The sequence below is a fragment of the Nycticebus coucang genome, chromosome 7, assembly GCF_027406575.1.
Source record: "Nycticebus coucang isolate mNycCou1 chromosome 7, mNycCou1.pri, whole genome shotgun sequence".
NCBI lineage: Eukaryota > Metazoa > Chordata > Mammalia > Primates > Lorisidae > Nycticebus > Nycticebus coucang.
Window position 1 is genome coordinate 9,760,834 of NC_069786.1, and position 15,112 is coordinate 9,775,945.

Sequence of the window (15,112 nt, forward strand, 5' to 3'; positions counted from 1 at the left end):
TTGAGCAAAATTATCATCTTTTTTTTTGTTCATCCACATTTATTCATTTTAAGCACAGACATACATCTGATTGCTTTCTTATGTTTTCAAGTCAGATCTGAACATTTAAATATTACAATACATTAAAGTACAAAGGACTTTCCTCTTGTTTCTCTTTCTTACTGTACATATAATGGTCAGGGATTTATTAACTTGTTAAGAATTGGCTTGCCTCATAGCACAGTGGTTACGGCGTCAGCCACATACACCTAGGCTGGCGGGTTCGAACCCGGCCCGGGCCAGCTAAACAACGACAACTGCAACAAAAAAATAGCCAAGTGTTGTGGTGGGTGACTATAGTCCCAGCTACTTGGGAGACTAAGGCAAGAGAATCACTTAAGCCCAAGAGTTTGAGGTTGCTGTGAGCTGTGACACCACGGCACTCTACCAAGGGCAGCATAATGAGACTCTGTCTCAAAAAAAAAAAATGTTAAAAATTATGTGTACTGGGTGGTGCCTTTGGCTCAAAGGAGTAGGACGTCAGCCCCATGTGCCGGAGGTGGCGGGTTCAAACCCAGCCCCCCGGCCAAAAACTGCAAAAAAAAAAAAAAAAATTATGTGTACTGGTAAGTTATGCAGCTTGTATTTTGAGTGAAAGGACTGTCACAAACTGTCTTACACAAAGGAGTATTAGGCCTACCAGTACTGAGAAGCACTCTTCTGCATTACTGAATCCTCCCAGGTGTTCTGCTCAGTAAGAAAGCTCTTTTCATAAAGGAAGGATGGGGTTAGACTGTGATAGCAGGTAAACTAATTTGGGGTCCAGGAGATCATGTCAACTAGACATACAGTAAATACACAGCTGGATTAGAATGGCCACATCAGTGAAAGTCTCAGGTCTTGCACAGGAACCTGATAGGTACATGCCCGTCGGCCACAGGCTGAGTGTCAGATCTCAGGCAGAAGGGAGACTGTTCAACAAGATTGTTAGTTTCTCGTTTCAACAAGCTGAATATTACATCATCGGCAGAAAGGGTAACTTGTTGTTTTACTCTTCAAGGAGATAAGAATATTCATCCACATTAACATTCCTTATAGAATGGTTATCTCAATGAACAAAATTCTTCCCTCTAGGTCATCTAAGTGATGCTCAAGAAAGAATGAAATAACAACCACAGAAAGGAGTTTTCACACAAACACTGAAAGCTCATAGGGACCAGAACAGAAGCTCAGTGAAGTATCAGTGAACACCTCTCCCAGGCGGGACCTGCAGTTCCCTAAGGATATGCAGGGTCTCGGTGAGTTCCAGCTAGAGACTGTTCCCCCACTTGGAACATAGTGAGTACCTCCTAGTGACCATACACTGACCTGGGCTTACTGGGCCATTATCATTTAACGAAACTGGCAAGTTTCGACCTCTATGCACTCATGGGAAGGTGCGTGGGAAACGTGCATGCTGTTAAGAAGTCTGTTATGGAACCCTAACCTGTCAGTTACCCCAAAGGCAGGAGGACACACCCAATCCTGCCTGGGAAAGGGGGGATAAACCAGTTCTCTTACTCAGCCTATGTAGGAAGTAGTGGTTCAGAGTTCAGGGTCTCTTCCTCATTCTCAGAGAGGGTCCTGTCTCACTATGAGAGGTAACAAGTGCATGTTGACAGTGATTGCTTTGTGTCTGTGGTCACTCCCTCCTTGGCTAGGCACCAGTGCTCATTCTTGACACTGGGAGGCAAGAATAAGGGAACAGCCTCCTCCAAAGGGATTGAACAAGAGCATCCTGGAGATAAGCTTGGATGTGAGGACACGTATCATCCTGAGGGTATAAATACTGCGTACAAGCAGAAATTCCAGGTGCTATTTCAGACTTTTGAGATTCAAGGGCTCTGGCCTGTAACAGGGAATTCTGGTAATATCTGGATTATGGATAAAACAAATAGAAAATTTCACTGAAGCAGATATATGATATAAAGAAAGGGTGGTTGGAAAATAAGATGGCAGGGGAGGCAGCGGGACCCAGAGGGCCCAGGAGGGGAGGACAGACCTGGTGGGTTGTGCTGTGCCACACCTGTCATCCCCTCTGCCTCCTCAGAAGCCTCTGTGACTCTGCTGTGCTCTGTGATGCAGGCCTGGGGCTATAGCCAAGCGTGGGCACTCAGTTGCTTCACGCAGCTTCACTGGTCGGATGATGGATGCTGTGCTCCATTTTGAAATATGGCAGAGCTTCCGCTCGGCTCTGCTCCACGTGTACCCCCAACTCACCTCACTGGTTGGGTTGGGGTTGTTGCTAGTCTATATATTCCATGAAATGAAGGTCTCCTGCTTTACGATCACGTGGGATAAGAACGATGCCTACATGGTAAGAAACACCCTGGAGGAACTCTTTGTTGTTTCCCGTTCCTATTCCCACACATCTAAATAAGCCGGGCTGGCTGAGAAATTGCTAGAACATTCCTATTCTAGGAGAGGGTAGGCAGGGCTGGGGCTCTGGAGGATGGAGGTTTCTACCTCAGGCTCACAGGCTGCCTGCCTGGGCGTTGTGGTGGGTTCCAGGAATAAACCCTAAACACAGAGGTTTCATGGTCCTGGTTTAGCATATTTAGAAAGTTTGAGTTATTTGAAGGAAAATAGTCTGTCCTAGAATTTGATGTTGAATCACTTTGTCATGTGAGTTGTCACTCAACCTTGAAGCAAAGCAAGGCCAAAAGCCACTGAGCTCTGTCCCCAGGTTACAGGGTCCTCTTGAGGGAGATGCGACAGTTGTCTTCTGATCCTGTGTTCTCCTTGAGCACAGGATTTCTGAGGACACCAAGTGAGGCTTTCACAGTCCAAAGGCTTTGAATTTTTCAAAGGACAAATTGGAATTATTTTATCACTTTAAAAAATTAATAAAGGAAAATAAAATTCTATTAATTAAAATAGGGAGTCATATTACTTGTGGATAATGGATGTCTGAGCTTTCTAGAGAAGAGGAGGAGAGAAGTTAATCCAGACTTTACTCTTTCCTTTTTGTTTTCATTATCAGGGCAGAGCCAAGAGGAGGTGGAAACTTGGAACAACCAGAGGTAAGGTTCTGTATATTCACCCCGGTCTCTGCAAGGGTGAGCTTCCCTGTTTTTCTCTGAGGCCCCAGGTCTATGATCTCTGAGGGTGTCATTTGCTAGATACAGTCTCGCTGGGAAAACAGAGCCCTGAAAGGAGACAGGATTGAATGGGACCTGAGGTACTTCTCAGAGTCTCTGCTCTACACATCTCCGGGCAATGGGTGTGGACAGTATGAGGATGAGAATGGTGAGGAAGGACTACCTATTAGTTTGGCTTTGGAACTTCTGTCCCCTGGATTTGCATAACCACTTTGACTTCCTAGGTGCTCAGATTCCTCTTTGACCTGAACACTGGTGTCTGGGCTTCACATGGTGGTTTTGAGCAGCATGTGGAATAATGGACATGAAAGTACTTTCTAAATGAGGCCACATACACACGTGAACCTTGCTAATATTACTGTTGACCATTTGGCCTTTTCTGCTGATTGACCCTGTCTGTTGATCTGTCTTTAATATCCCAAGGGTCTCCCATAAAGGGACTCCTGTATGATCCTTCTGCTTTTAACTTCCTTATATATATCCTTATCTCTTGGTTTCTCATGAAGAAAAATTCACCGGAGAGGAGGAAAGGAAGCCAATTTCTTCCCTGATGAGGTGATTAATGTCTCTCCTTCTCTACATACTTTTAAAAGTATGTTCTATGCATTCAGGGATTCAGTGCACCTGCCACAGTCATGGGAACTGTGATGTCAGGGATGGGGGTGAGGTAAGGGGGCCAGCAGGGTTTGGGTGGCCCCACCCCCACAAGGCAAGCAGGCCCCCATTTCCTTGTTCTGATCCTCGCTGCAGTTCTGTTCCTCCTGTCTTCTGCAGCCCCTGGGGTCAGGACTGTGACACCATCACATTTGGGCAATTACTCCCAGGAAGGGTGCTTTCTGACATCTGTGCCAAAGCAAAAGAGATCATGGGGGTGCGATTACACACGTCTCAGGAAGATCCTTCTGACTTCTCTGTGTCATCTTCAGATTCTGAACTTTCCCGGGGCGGCGCCTGTGGCTCAAAGAGTAGGGTGCCGGTCCCATATGCCAGAGGTGGCGGGTTCAAACCTAGCCCTGGCAAAAAAAAAAAAAAAAAAAAAAAGAGCAGATTCTGAACTTTCCCACACAGACTCATCCTACACTCTGGACTCCACCTTCTCAGAAAGCTCTTCTGGAAACCTAATGCCAGCCCCTCCACGGGATCATGATCCACCTCCACCTCTCCCTTTCTCACCTCCCCTGAAGACCCCCTCACCTAATTTTCCTTCACCCCCATCTCTCAGTGACTTTCTCCCCCCAGACCCTGTTCCTCCTCTGTATTCCAAGTTCCCCATGGACCATTACCCACCCCCACCACATCACATTCAGGGAGCAGATCCTGGTATGAAACCAGAGGGGCCTGTGTCTATGAACACCATCCTTACAGGCAAACCCAAACTTATCCAGGACGTTGACCTCTTACCAAAATTATCCCAGACAAAGGATCCCACTGATCCTGGTGTTTGTCATCATACAACACCAACACTGTCTGCTTCACAGCAGGAGACAATTACACTGGGGCTCCATCTAAACCAATTTACCTTTCTGAGGCCTCTTGTCTAGGAGAACCTGAAGCCTGCAACATTGTAAAACGTGGTCACTGCTCTCTTTCCAACCCCAATACCATGGCACTCCTGGAGAGACACATTAAGAAGAGGGGTGATTTCTTGCTCTGGAGGGAAAACAAAACAAAATGAGATTTTTTTCCAGATCAGAGTAAGTCAGACAACTCACTAAATCTTACAGCAAACATGTCCACCTCAACTGCTGATGAGCATGATTCAGCAGTTCCCTTTCCTCTGTGAAGAAAGAGTGGACTGGAAAATAAGATGGCAAGAAAGGCAGACAGCCCACAGGGTGCAGGAGGGAAGGAGGGATCTGTTGAGCTGGGGGAGGCTGTGCCACCCCACTTCCTGTTGCCTCCCTCTCCCTCTCTCAGAAACCTGCTGTGAGTCTGCTGCGCTCTGTGATGCGGGCCTGGGGCTGTCGCCAAGAGTGGGCACCCTCGGCACTCGGTGTCTTCACGCAGCTTTGCTCTTCAGACTCCTGTGCATGTGAGCCAGACAGGAGGGATGAAAGGAGACCTCAGATCAATCCCTCATCCTCCTCAGCCCTCTGGATTCCCCAGGAGAGGTCCTGCACCTGTCAGGTGGTAAGTGATGACTTCAAGCCTTCTCTGGGGCCCCCACACAAGTTCTCGTTGCCTGAAAGGGTCACTTCAGGCTCGTTACCACAAGTCCCCCATTTGAGCCTTGGCAGGTGGCCCCTCCTGTATCCAGGTTGGTGGGAACAGCGCGTCCACCACAGGATAGCAGGAGACAGCTTTGGGCCTCAGGCCCCTGCCAGTCCAGCCCTTCCTTTGGCTGGTCCATTTGGCCAGGGATAGAGGTGGAAATGAATAGCCCCTGTCTCCTCCCAGTGCACTTATTCTGATCTCTGGCTCAGATGCAGCATGTGCAGGGTCTAGGTGGACCCAGCCCTTATGTCTTAACAGTTGAGCCCCTGTGACCACTGAGTGGGTGGGGTCTCTGCCTTCTTTCTCATCCTGCCTTAAAAAAAAAAAAAACCGGCATAAAACTTAACCAGAGAAACCCTAGAATACACAGGGGCTTGTAATTTACCTTCCACTCTGAGGGTGGGGGTAGGGAGGAGAGAACCTGAGGTTCTGAACGTTTAAGGATAATCACAGGGAAACAGGACAGCCTGAAGACAGTGCTACTAAGCAGCCTCTTACACACACACACCCCTCTAGTCTCCTTTGTGCTTGAAAACATAGAAATTAGTCTCCAACAAAGACACATCTTGTCATCACCTTTCCTTACCTGAGCTAGAAGGGGTCTCAGAAAGTAACAGGAAATCCCGAGTTTTGGCACAAAAATGTTAGGTCCCTGTGAAGGAGGATGTTTTCTGGTTCATGGCTATCAGTGCCAAGAATGCGCACTCCTGCCTAATGGACGATGGAGTGACCACAAATACAGAGCGGTCACTGTCTACATACATTTATTGTAAAACAAAGCACACAAAGTATAAGGAGAATAATCTCAAGAGTGAGATGAGTCCCTCCCACTAAGTGCACAGGAAACCCCAAGTCTGAGCACACGCTGTCTTTTTTTTCCTAACTCACCTACCTCGTTTATCCTGCATTTTCCTGGGCAGGATGAGCTGTCACCTCTTGCCTTTGGGGTAACGACAGGTTGAAGTTACAAAGCAAACCTCTTCCCAGCATATATCTTCCCTAGGAAGCCTCTCCAAGAACACACAGGGGACCAAATTTGCAAGTTTAACGGCAGGACAATGGGCCCAGGTTGCCCAGGCCAGGGCAAGACCAGTAGGGGCTCCTCACTATTAGTTCCGACTGGGGAACAGCCCGGAGCCGGTACTTTGGTTCCTAGTCCCCGCCCCTATCCACGCCCCTCACTCTACCGTCCTATCAGAAGGAGAATCCGGGGCCAGGAGGTGTGTCTCTTCCCAGGCCCCGCTTCTCTGGCTCTACCCGTCAAGGAGAGAAGCTGGCCAGGTAGGAGGAGAGAAGTGGGGGGCTGCGAGTGTACATCTCCTCCCTCAGGCACTGCAGCCCCTATGGGGGAGGGGTGGAGGTGGGGGTGGGGTGGGGACAGGCCCTGACTGGCTGGAGCGGCTGCGACCCTCTTGGAGCTCTTGGCACTGCCACAGCCCCGGCTGGAGCTCCTCCTCTCGTTGGCTGTGGCTCCCGCCTCTAGGGCCAGGTCACACGGGCACACAGACCAGGGAGGAGCCTTCTTGGCTGCCTGCTTCCTGGTGGTGTGGGCCCAGCCCTGCTCTGGTCCAGGGCCCAGCCCAACACTCTTACCTTACGCTAACCCAGATATAAAGTGTTTACTTAGTTTTTAAAATGTTGAATAGTAAAATTTTGTTTAAATACAGCTTCTACTTTGTTCAATCATTCAATTTGGCAAGAAGGCGCCCCTGGTGATGCTGTGATTGGAGCGAATCTGTTGCCTTCCATCAGGAGCATGTACTGGGGGCCCTCTTTAGCGACCCTGAGGTGCGCCAGTCTGAGCCCTCCACCAACAAGCCTCACCTGGGGAGATTTTAGTGGGCGTCTGAGAACTCTGCTTACAACAAACCTCATCATCTTTCAGGTGAGTTGGAAGGTTGACGAGAGTCCCATTTCACTGCAGGATGTTCACACCCCCGCCTTGTCTCTGGGACCCCTTCTAGATATCCCACATTCCCTCCCTTCTCTAGAGAGTGTCAGGGCATTTCCCTGTGACATCTGGTGACCAGTGGAGAGGACCCGGAGACCTCCATCGCCTTCATCTTACTGCAGCGAGTGACTCCAGGGAGGGCTTGGGAGAGCCTTGCCCACTGACCAGAGCACTGCTTTCAGACACTCTTCACAAGGTCGGTCTGTGGTGACCCTGGGTCCCACTGGCCCCATCAGAAACCTGGAGAAGCGGGTTCATGGCGCTATCAGCCAAGTATCTGTCCACAAAGGGGCTCTGGTCTCTGATAGGGAGTGAAGGGCTGAGAGGCTTTGGGCCTAGAACTCAGAATGGGCTCTACCTTCAGCTTTTGCACAGGGTTCTGCTGGTCTGAGGGCCCTGATGTGCTGCCTGCACTGATCCCTAGGCTTGGTGGGATGGCTTATTCCCTGCCTGAGGCACAGATCATGCCCTGCTATGATCAGGGGTGGGCTGGTGTGCACTGAGCAGCAGAATCTCCTGAGAAGCAGCCCTGAACTACAGCACCAGCTGATCCCGTGTGGTGCAGATTCTCTCCCTGTGGTGTTTTCAGAGTTGGCCCTCTCAGCTGGGGAGCATGTGGCTTGACTGAGCCAGGGACAGATTCTCACCCCAGAGGCTCCTCTGGGGCTGAGCTGGGCAGGATGCAGGACAGGAGACTTCACCTTCAACCTCTCACCCGCCTCTGCCCTTGGGTTTTCCCAGGACAAGTCTAGCACCTATCAGGAGACAAGTGATGTCTTCAAGCCTTCTCTGGGGCCTCCACCTGAAGTCCCTTTGCCTTATAGGGTCACTTGGGGCTCTGTCCCATAAGGCCCTCATCTCAAGCTTGGTGGGTGGCCCCTTCTGTATCTAGGTTGGTGGGAACAACATGTCCACCACCAGATGGCAAGAAACCTCTTTGGACCTCAGACCCCTGCCAGTCCAGCCCTTCCTTTGGCTGGTCCAGTTGGCCAGGGATAGAGGTGGGAACCTGTGGCTCCCATGCCTTCCCAGAGCACTTCTTCTGACCTCTGGCTCAGATGCAGCATCTCCAGAGTCTAGGTGCACACAGCTCTTTTGTCTTAACAATTGAGTACCTCTGAGCATTGAGTAGTTGGGATCTCTGCCTTTTTTCTCATCCTGCCTTAGGAGACACCCTCACTGAGTCTGGGGTACTGTGTAAGTCTTTTTCCAGTTCCCTCAGCCCTTTCATATGTGTTTTAATGGGGTTCTAAGGGGATATCCCAGTTCCCAGGACATTGCCCTAGAGGCAGTGTGGTGACCTACTTACACCACCTGTGTTCTAAGCCCTTTATCCTCACAGCCACCTGACTGACCTGATGTCATCACCAGGCCTCATTTGTGTTGGGTATTCTGAGCCCCAGTGGTGAAGTATAGTGGCCAAGGTCACACAGTGGGAAGGAGTAGAGCTTGCATTTGGATCCTGGCACATGAGGCTGTGCACAGGCAGCTGTGCTCTCCGGGCCAGCCCTGGCCTGAGTTTTCTGAGCACAGTGCTCACAGTGTGCTTCACACGTTGCCCAGGCCCCATGTTGCTGTCACACTGTTCTGCCGTGCATACTGGGAGTGGGAGTCCAAAAGACGTGGGTTGTATCCACACAGAGGCACAGAGTGCACACAGAGCACTGAACCTTCCTGCAGTCTGAGTGGGGAAGCCAGAGGAGGTTCTGTTCTCAAATGTGCTCTTTCCCAGTGCCTGAAGTTCCATCCCTGAGCCCTGTGGCAACAGACCCTGATGTGAGTTGTTTGGGGTAGGCCATTCCCTGGTAGAAGAAGAAATGGTGGGGAGGGAGCTCTTCAGCTGGGCAGGAAAATGCCTCCCACAGCACCTGAGCCCCAGATTGTGGGGCTGGCTCTGGCTTCCGTGCTGGGGGTGGTGGTGGTGGTGGCATGCAGTCACTTCTCAGATAGGGCCTTTGACAAGTTGCAGTGTGGTGGTCTGTTTACCACCACTTTTAGTGCCTAGTTCTTCTGTATCTTTGTGTAAAAATCTGTTTTTTTTTTTTTTTGGGTCACAAGAACACTTTTACCATGACATTTGCCTGCTTAACAGATAATGTACCTTACTGTTGACAAAGGCTACATACAATGTTGCTCAACAGATCTCTGGAGTATATTCATCTTGACCGACTGAAACTTAATGCCCATAGGTTAGCAACTGCCCATTTTCTTTCCTCCTCTATACTGAGTAACCACTATTACTGTCTGTTTTTTTTTTTTTTTCCTTTTTTTTTTCTTTTTATTGTTGGGGATTCATTGAGGGTACAATAAGCCAGTTACACTGATTGCAATTGTTAGGTAAAGTCCCTCTTGCAATCATGTCTTGCCCCCATAAAGTGTGACACACACTAAGGCCCCACCCTCCTCCCTCCATCCCTCTTTCTGCTTCCCCCCCCCATAAACTTAATTGTCATTAATTGTCCTCATATCAAGATTGAGTACATAGGATTCATGCTTCTCCATTTTTGTGATGCTTTATTAAGAATAATGTCTTCCACTTCCATCCAGGTTAATACGAAGGATGTAAAGTCTCCATTTTTTTTAATAGCTGAATAGTATTCCATGGTATACATATACCACAGCTTGTTAATCCATTCCTGGGTTGGTGGGCATTTAGGCTGTTTCCACATTTTGGCAATGGTAAATTGAGCTGCCATAAACAGTCTAGTACAAGTGTCCTTATGATAAAAGGATTTTTTTCCTTCTGGGTAGATGCCCAGTAATGGGATTGCAGGATCGAATGGGAGGTCTAGGTTGAGTGCTTTGAGGTTTCTCCATACTTCCTTCCAGAAAGGTTGTACTAGTTTGCAGTCCCACCAGCAGTGTAAAAGTGTTCCCTTCTCTCCACATCCACGCCAGCATCTGCAGTTTTGAGATTTTGTGATGTGGGCCATTCTCACTGGGGTTAGATGATATCTCAGGGTGGTTTTGATTTGCATTTCTCTAATATATAGAGATGATGAACATTTTTTCATGTGTTTGTTAGCCATTCGTCTGTCATCTTTGGAGAAAGTTCTATTCATGTCTCTTGCCCATTGATATAAGGGTACTGTCTGTTTTTTTGCATTTGGCTTTTTTAGATCCTCATAGAAGTGGAATCATGTACTATTTGCCTTTTTGTGATTAGCTGATTCCATGTTGCAAAATATCCTCAAAGTTCATAAATGTTGCAGAATATTCTTCTTTCATAAGTCTGAATAGTCTTCTGCTGTCTGATTTCCTTTATCCATTCACAATCAGTAGACATTCAGGTCGTTCCCACATTTTAGCTCTTGTGACTCATGCAATAAGACAGGGCCCATCACTCCAAGATCCCGATTTCAGTTCTGGATAAATACCAGAGGTAGGATTACTGTATCTTATGGCAACTCTATTTTTAATTTGGTGAGTAAACTTCAAACTGCTTTTTGTAATGTTGGAGCCAATTTGCATTTCCACTAACAGTGTGCAAGGATTTCAATTTCTTTACATCCTTCTAACACTTGTCTTTTGTCATAAAAACAGGACTGAAGTGACATCCTGTTGTGGTTTGGATTTGCATTTTCCTGATGACGGGAATATTGAGGAGTATTTTATACCTGGTGGACATGTGTATGTGTTCCACACATATCCTTGAGTGTCTATTCAAGTGCTTTGACTGTTTTTAAGTCAGGTTATTGGGTGTTTTAGTATTGAATTGTTTCCGTTCCTTATATATTGTGGATATCAGAGGGATTACAGATTAACAACCTATTAACAACCTAATGTCATATCTGCAGGAACTAGGAAAGGAAGAGTAAACCAAACCCAAAGGCAGAAGAAAATGAATAACAGACCTAAATGAAATGAAACATTTTTCTGACCTGATGGTCCTCAGGTTGTTAGCAGAATGTTACTGAAGAGTGAGGAACTCCTCTGCCTGGAATACACTCTGACCAGCTGAGTTTGGGAAATGTTCTACGTTCTTGGTCCCTTTTCCCTCAAACCAGTTTACTGTGTCATTGAAACTGATTTTGTCATTAAGGGCTCACGTCCAACCCTGGCTCACCTTACAGGGGACATTGCCCTGTATTTATCGGCTGGTATAGTCTGCTTCTGACTCACTTTGCTCATGGTCCTGTGTTGAGGGAAAAGAAAAGTCTGTCTGCCAACCTCAATTGTCTGCAGGTTCTCTGTCATCTCAATGTCACTGTTTTGGGGCTCCCTGTCCTCCTTTTCCCACTATTGAGTGGCAGAGAGGAGATGATCCAGGGGAATGTGGAGACTCCAACTTTGGAATCCGCTCCAGAAATAAGGTGGTTTGCAGAGGCAAAAGACTTTACTGAGTCCTTCTTCAACTTATAGATCTCCATGGATTCATGGATCTTAGGAAAAATGCCCTGTAGTATCCTCATATAATCACACTTAATATGGGCTTTGAACATCTTTCTGACTGGAGCTAAGGAAGTATTCAGGCAGGTATCCTCAGCCATCCATGGGGCCAAATTTTCATATTTTATTTGGCTGTAAGAATTCTCAAGAAGATGCAGTGTCTCCTTGTGTGGAACCCATGAGTTATGTATAGTGCCAGAAATCTGGCCCTCATGGATTTGCTCAAATTTTGGGCGAGTTTGTCCTGTCCGGCCACATTCAAGTTGTTTTTGAGATAAGTTGACAAAAGAGGCCCTTGAATTACTTCTGGACAGATTCACGGTGTCCGACCGCAGACCCTCACCTGATGACCTCTCTGGGTCACAGATCATCTTTTATACCATTCTCCAGTCTTCTTCCCTGATCCTTCCTCACATCCTTGTTTAGCAGAAACATTTCTGAGCATCTCTCGTGGGAGCTTTGGGAGTGACTCAGTCCAAAGCTCTCTGGATCTTCACTGCTCTGACTTCTATAGAAAGAGATCCATGGGAGCCCATAGTGACACCTGGATTTGGATGTCTCAGGACGGCCCCTCTGGGGGTTGAAGGGTGACACAGACTCATGGGCCCTGCAGGACAGGCCCCACTGGTGTTGGATGAGCCGCCTTTGAAGGTCGTGCTCTAGTTTCTTTCTTGTATTAGTTTGCAGTCCCATCAGCAGTGTAAAAGTGTTCCCTTCACTCCACATCCACACCCGCATCTGCAGCTTTGAGACTTTATGATGTGGGCCATTCTCACTGGGGTTACGTGGTACCTCAGGGTAGTTTTGATTTGCATTTCTGTGGTGATTAGAGATGATGAGCATTTTTTCGTATTTTTTTTAGCCATTCATCTGTCTTCTTCAGAGAAGGTTCTATTCATGTGCTCTTATTTGGGGATGGGAGGAAATCCTCAAAGACTGTTGGGTGTCCTTGACACAAACATAGAGACATTGTTGGGTCTTTTTCTTTTTTTTTTCAGAGTTCTGTGAATCTCTTTATTTTGGATCTATTTACAACCTTCTTCCAATGCAGTATATACATACATGTAATGATCAACTACTCATCAGTTATTAAATTTATTTATGTGTGTGTGAAAACGTAAAATTAAATGAAATTTTGATAGAGAACTTCTGGGACCAGTAGAGTGACTGCTTTGTTGGGTCTTTTTCTGTTGACTATTCTGAGTTCTCTATAGATCCTTGTTATCAAGCTTTTGATCAATTTGTAATATGCAAGTATCTTTTCCCATTCTGAAGGTTGACTGTTTGCTCTGTTTGTTGTTTCCTTAGCTGTACAGAAGCTTTTCAGTCCCATTTGTTTATTTTTGTTGTTGCAATTGCCATGGAAGTCTGCTTCACAAAATCTTTACCCAAGCTGATATCTTCAAGTGTTTTCCCCACACTTGCTTCAGGGATTTTTACTGTTTCTTGCCTTAGATTTAAATCTTTTATCGATCTTGAATATTTTTTGGAAGTCATGAGAGGTATGGGTCCAGTTTCAGTGATTATCCAGTTCTCCTAACACCATTTATCGAATAGGGATTCTTTTCCCCAGTGTATGTTCTTGTTTGGCTTATCAAAGATCAGGTGCTGTAAGATATTAGTTTCATCTCATGATTTTCTATTTGGTTCTAAATGTCAGTGTCTGTATTTTTGTGCCAATACCATGTTGTTTTGATCACTATGGCCTTATGGTATAGCTGAAAGTCTGGTAGGGTGATGCCCCCCACTTTGTTTTTATTATATCCTTGGCTATACAGCATTTCTTCTGGTTCCACACAAAACAAAGAATTATTTTTTTTCCAATTCTTGAAAGTATGATGGTATTTTAATGGGGAATGCATTGAATCTGTAGATTGCTTTGGGAAGTATAAGACATTTTGACAATGTTGATTTTTCCCAGCCATAAGCATGATATGTTCTTCCATTTATTAGTATCCTCTGCTATTTCTTTTTTGGGGTTTCATAATTTTCTTTGTATAGGTTCTTCACCTCTTTTGTTATGTACATTCCTAGGTATTTCATTCTCTTTTGGAGCTACCATGAAAGGAATTGTGTCCTTGATTAGCTTCTCATCATGGCTGTTATTGGCATATACAAAGGCTACTTACTTATGGACATTGACTTTATATCCTGAGACATGGCTGTATTTTTTGATCACTTCCAGGAGTCTTGTGGTTGAGTCTTTGGGGTTCTTGAAGTATAAGATCATATCGTTAGCAAAGAGTGAGAGTTTGACCTCCTCTGCACCCATTTGAGTGCCCTTTATTTCTTTCTGTTGCCTGATTGTATTGGCTACAACTTCTAGCACTATGTTGAATAGTAGTGATGATAGATGACAACCTTGTGGAGTTCCAGTTTTAAGTGGAAAAAGTTTCAGTTTTACTTCATTCAGTATAATATTGTGTGTGTCATAGATGGCTTCCCTCAGATTAAGAAATGTGCCATCTATGCCTATATTCTTAAGTGTTCCAATTAGAAAGGGATGCTGAATTTTACTGAATGCTTTTTCTGCATCTATTGAGAGGATCATATGGTCTTTGTTTTCACTTCTGTTGATATGGTGAATTATGTTTATGGCCTGATGTATGTTAAGCCAGCCTTGCATGCCTGGGATGAAAACCAACTTGATTGTGATGAATGATTTTTTGATGTGTAGCTATAATTGGCTAGGATTTTATTGAGAATTTTTGCATCTGTATTCATTAGTGAAATTGCTCTGAAGTTCTCCTTTTTATTTGGGTCTTTTCCTGGTTTTGGTATCAGGGTGATGTTTGCTTCATAAAACATATTGGGGGAAGACTCCTTTCTTCTCCATTTTTTGGAATAATTTATGCTGTATAGGTATAAGCTCTGCTTTGAAGGTTTGATAGAATTCTGGTGTGAAGCCATCTGGACCAGAGCTTTGTTTTTTTCGTTGGGAGATTTTTCATTGTTTCTTCCATCTCAGTTCTTGAAGTCATTCTGTTCAAGAAATCTATTTTTTCTTGATTAAGTCTAGGGAGAACGTGTAATTCCAGGTATTGATCCATTTCCTCAACAGTGTCAAATTTCTGGGGATAGAATTTCTTGTAGTACTCAGAGATAATCTTATATCTCTGTGGCATCTGTTATTTCCCCTTTATTGTTTCTTATGGAGGTAATTAGTGATTTTACTTTTCTATTTCTAGTTTATGTGGCCAAAGGTTTATTAATTTTATTTATTTTTCAAAAACCCAGCTTTTTTTGTTAATTTTCTAAAAGATTCTTCTGTTTTCAATTTCTTTAATCTCTGATTTAATTTTGGTTATGTCTTTTCTTCTGCTGGGTTTGGGATTAGATTGTTCTTTTTTTTTTTCTGATTCTATAAGATGGTTCATGAATTTGTTGATGTACTCTCTTTCTGTTTTTTAAAAGTAGGCATCTAATGTGATAAATTTCC

General features: G+C 45.6%; 1 protein-coding gene and 1 long non-coding RNA gene across 2 annotated transcripts in view; one reads left to right on the plus strand and one right to left on the minus strand.

Moving 5' to 3' along the window:
• Positions 1-530: 530 nt before the first annotated feature.
• On the minus strand, positions 531-6,438 carry LOC128590582 (uncharacterized). The gene is made up of 3 exons (XR_008381296.1): positions 6,226-6,438; positions 4,639-4,769; positions 531-4,132 (listed from the first exon to the last, which is right to left on the minus strand). It is a non-coding gene; the product is annotated as an uncharacterized LOC128590582 (long non-coding RNA).
• Positions 6,439-6,580: 142 nt separating this feature from the next.
• The window catches only part of LOC128590580 (zinc finger protein 596-like), a 122,059-nt gene continuing 113,527 nt past the window's right edge, over positions 6,581-15,112 (plus strand). Inside the window, exons 1-2 of the mRNA XM_053597920.1 lie at positions 6,581-6,614; positions 7,001-7,218. The gene's annotated coding sequence lies outside the window, so the exon portion shown is untranslated. The remainder of the gene's footprint in view (positions 6,615-7,000; positions 7,219-15,112) is intronic.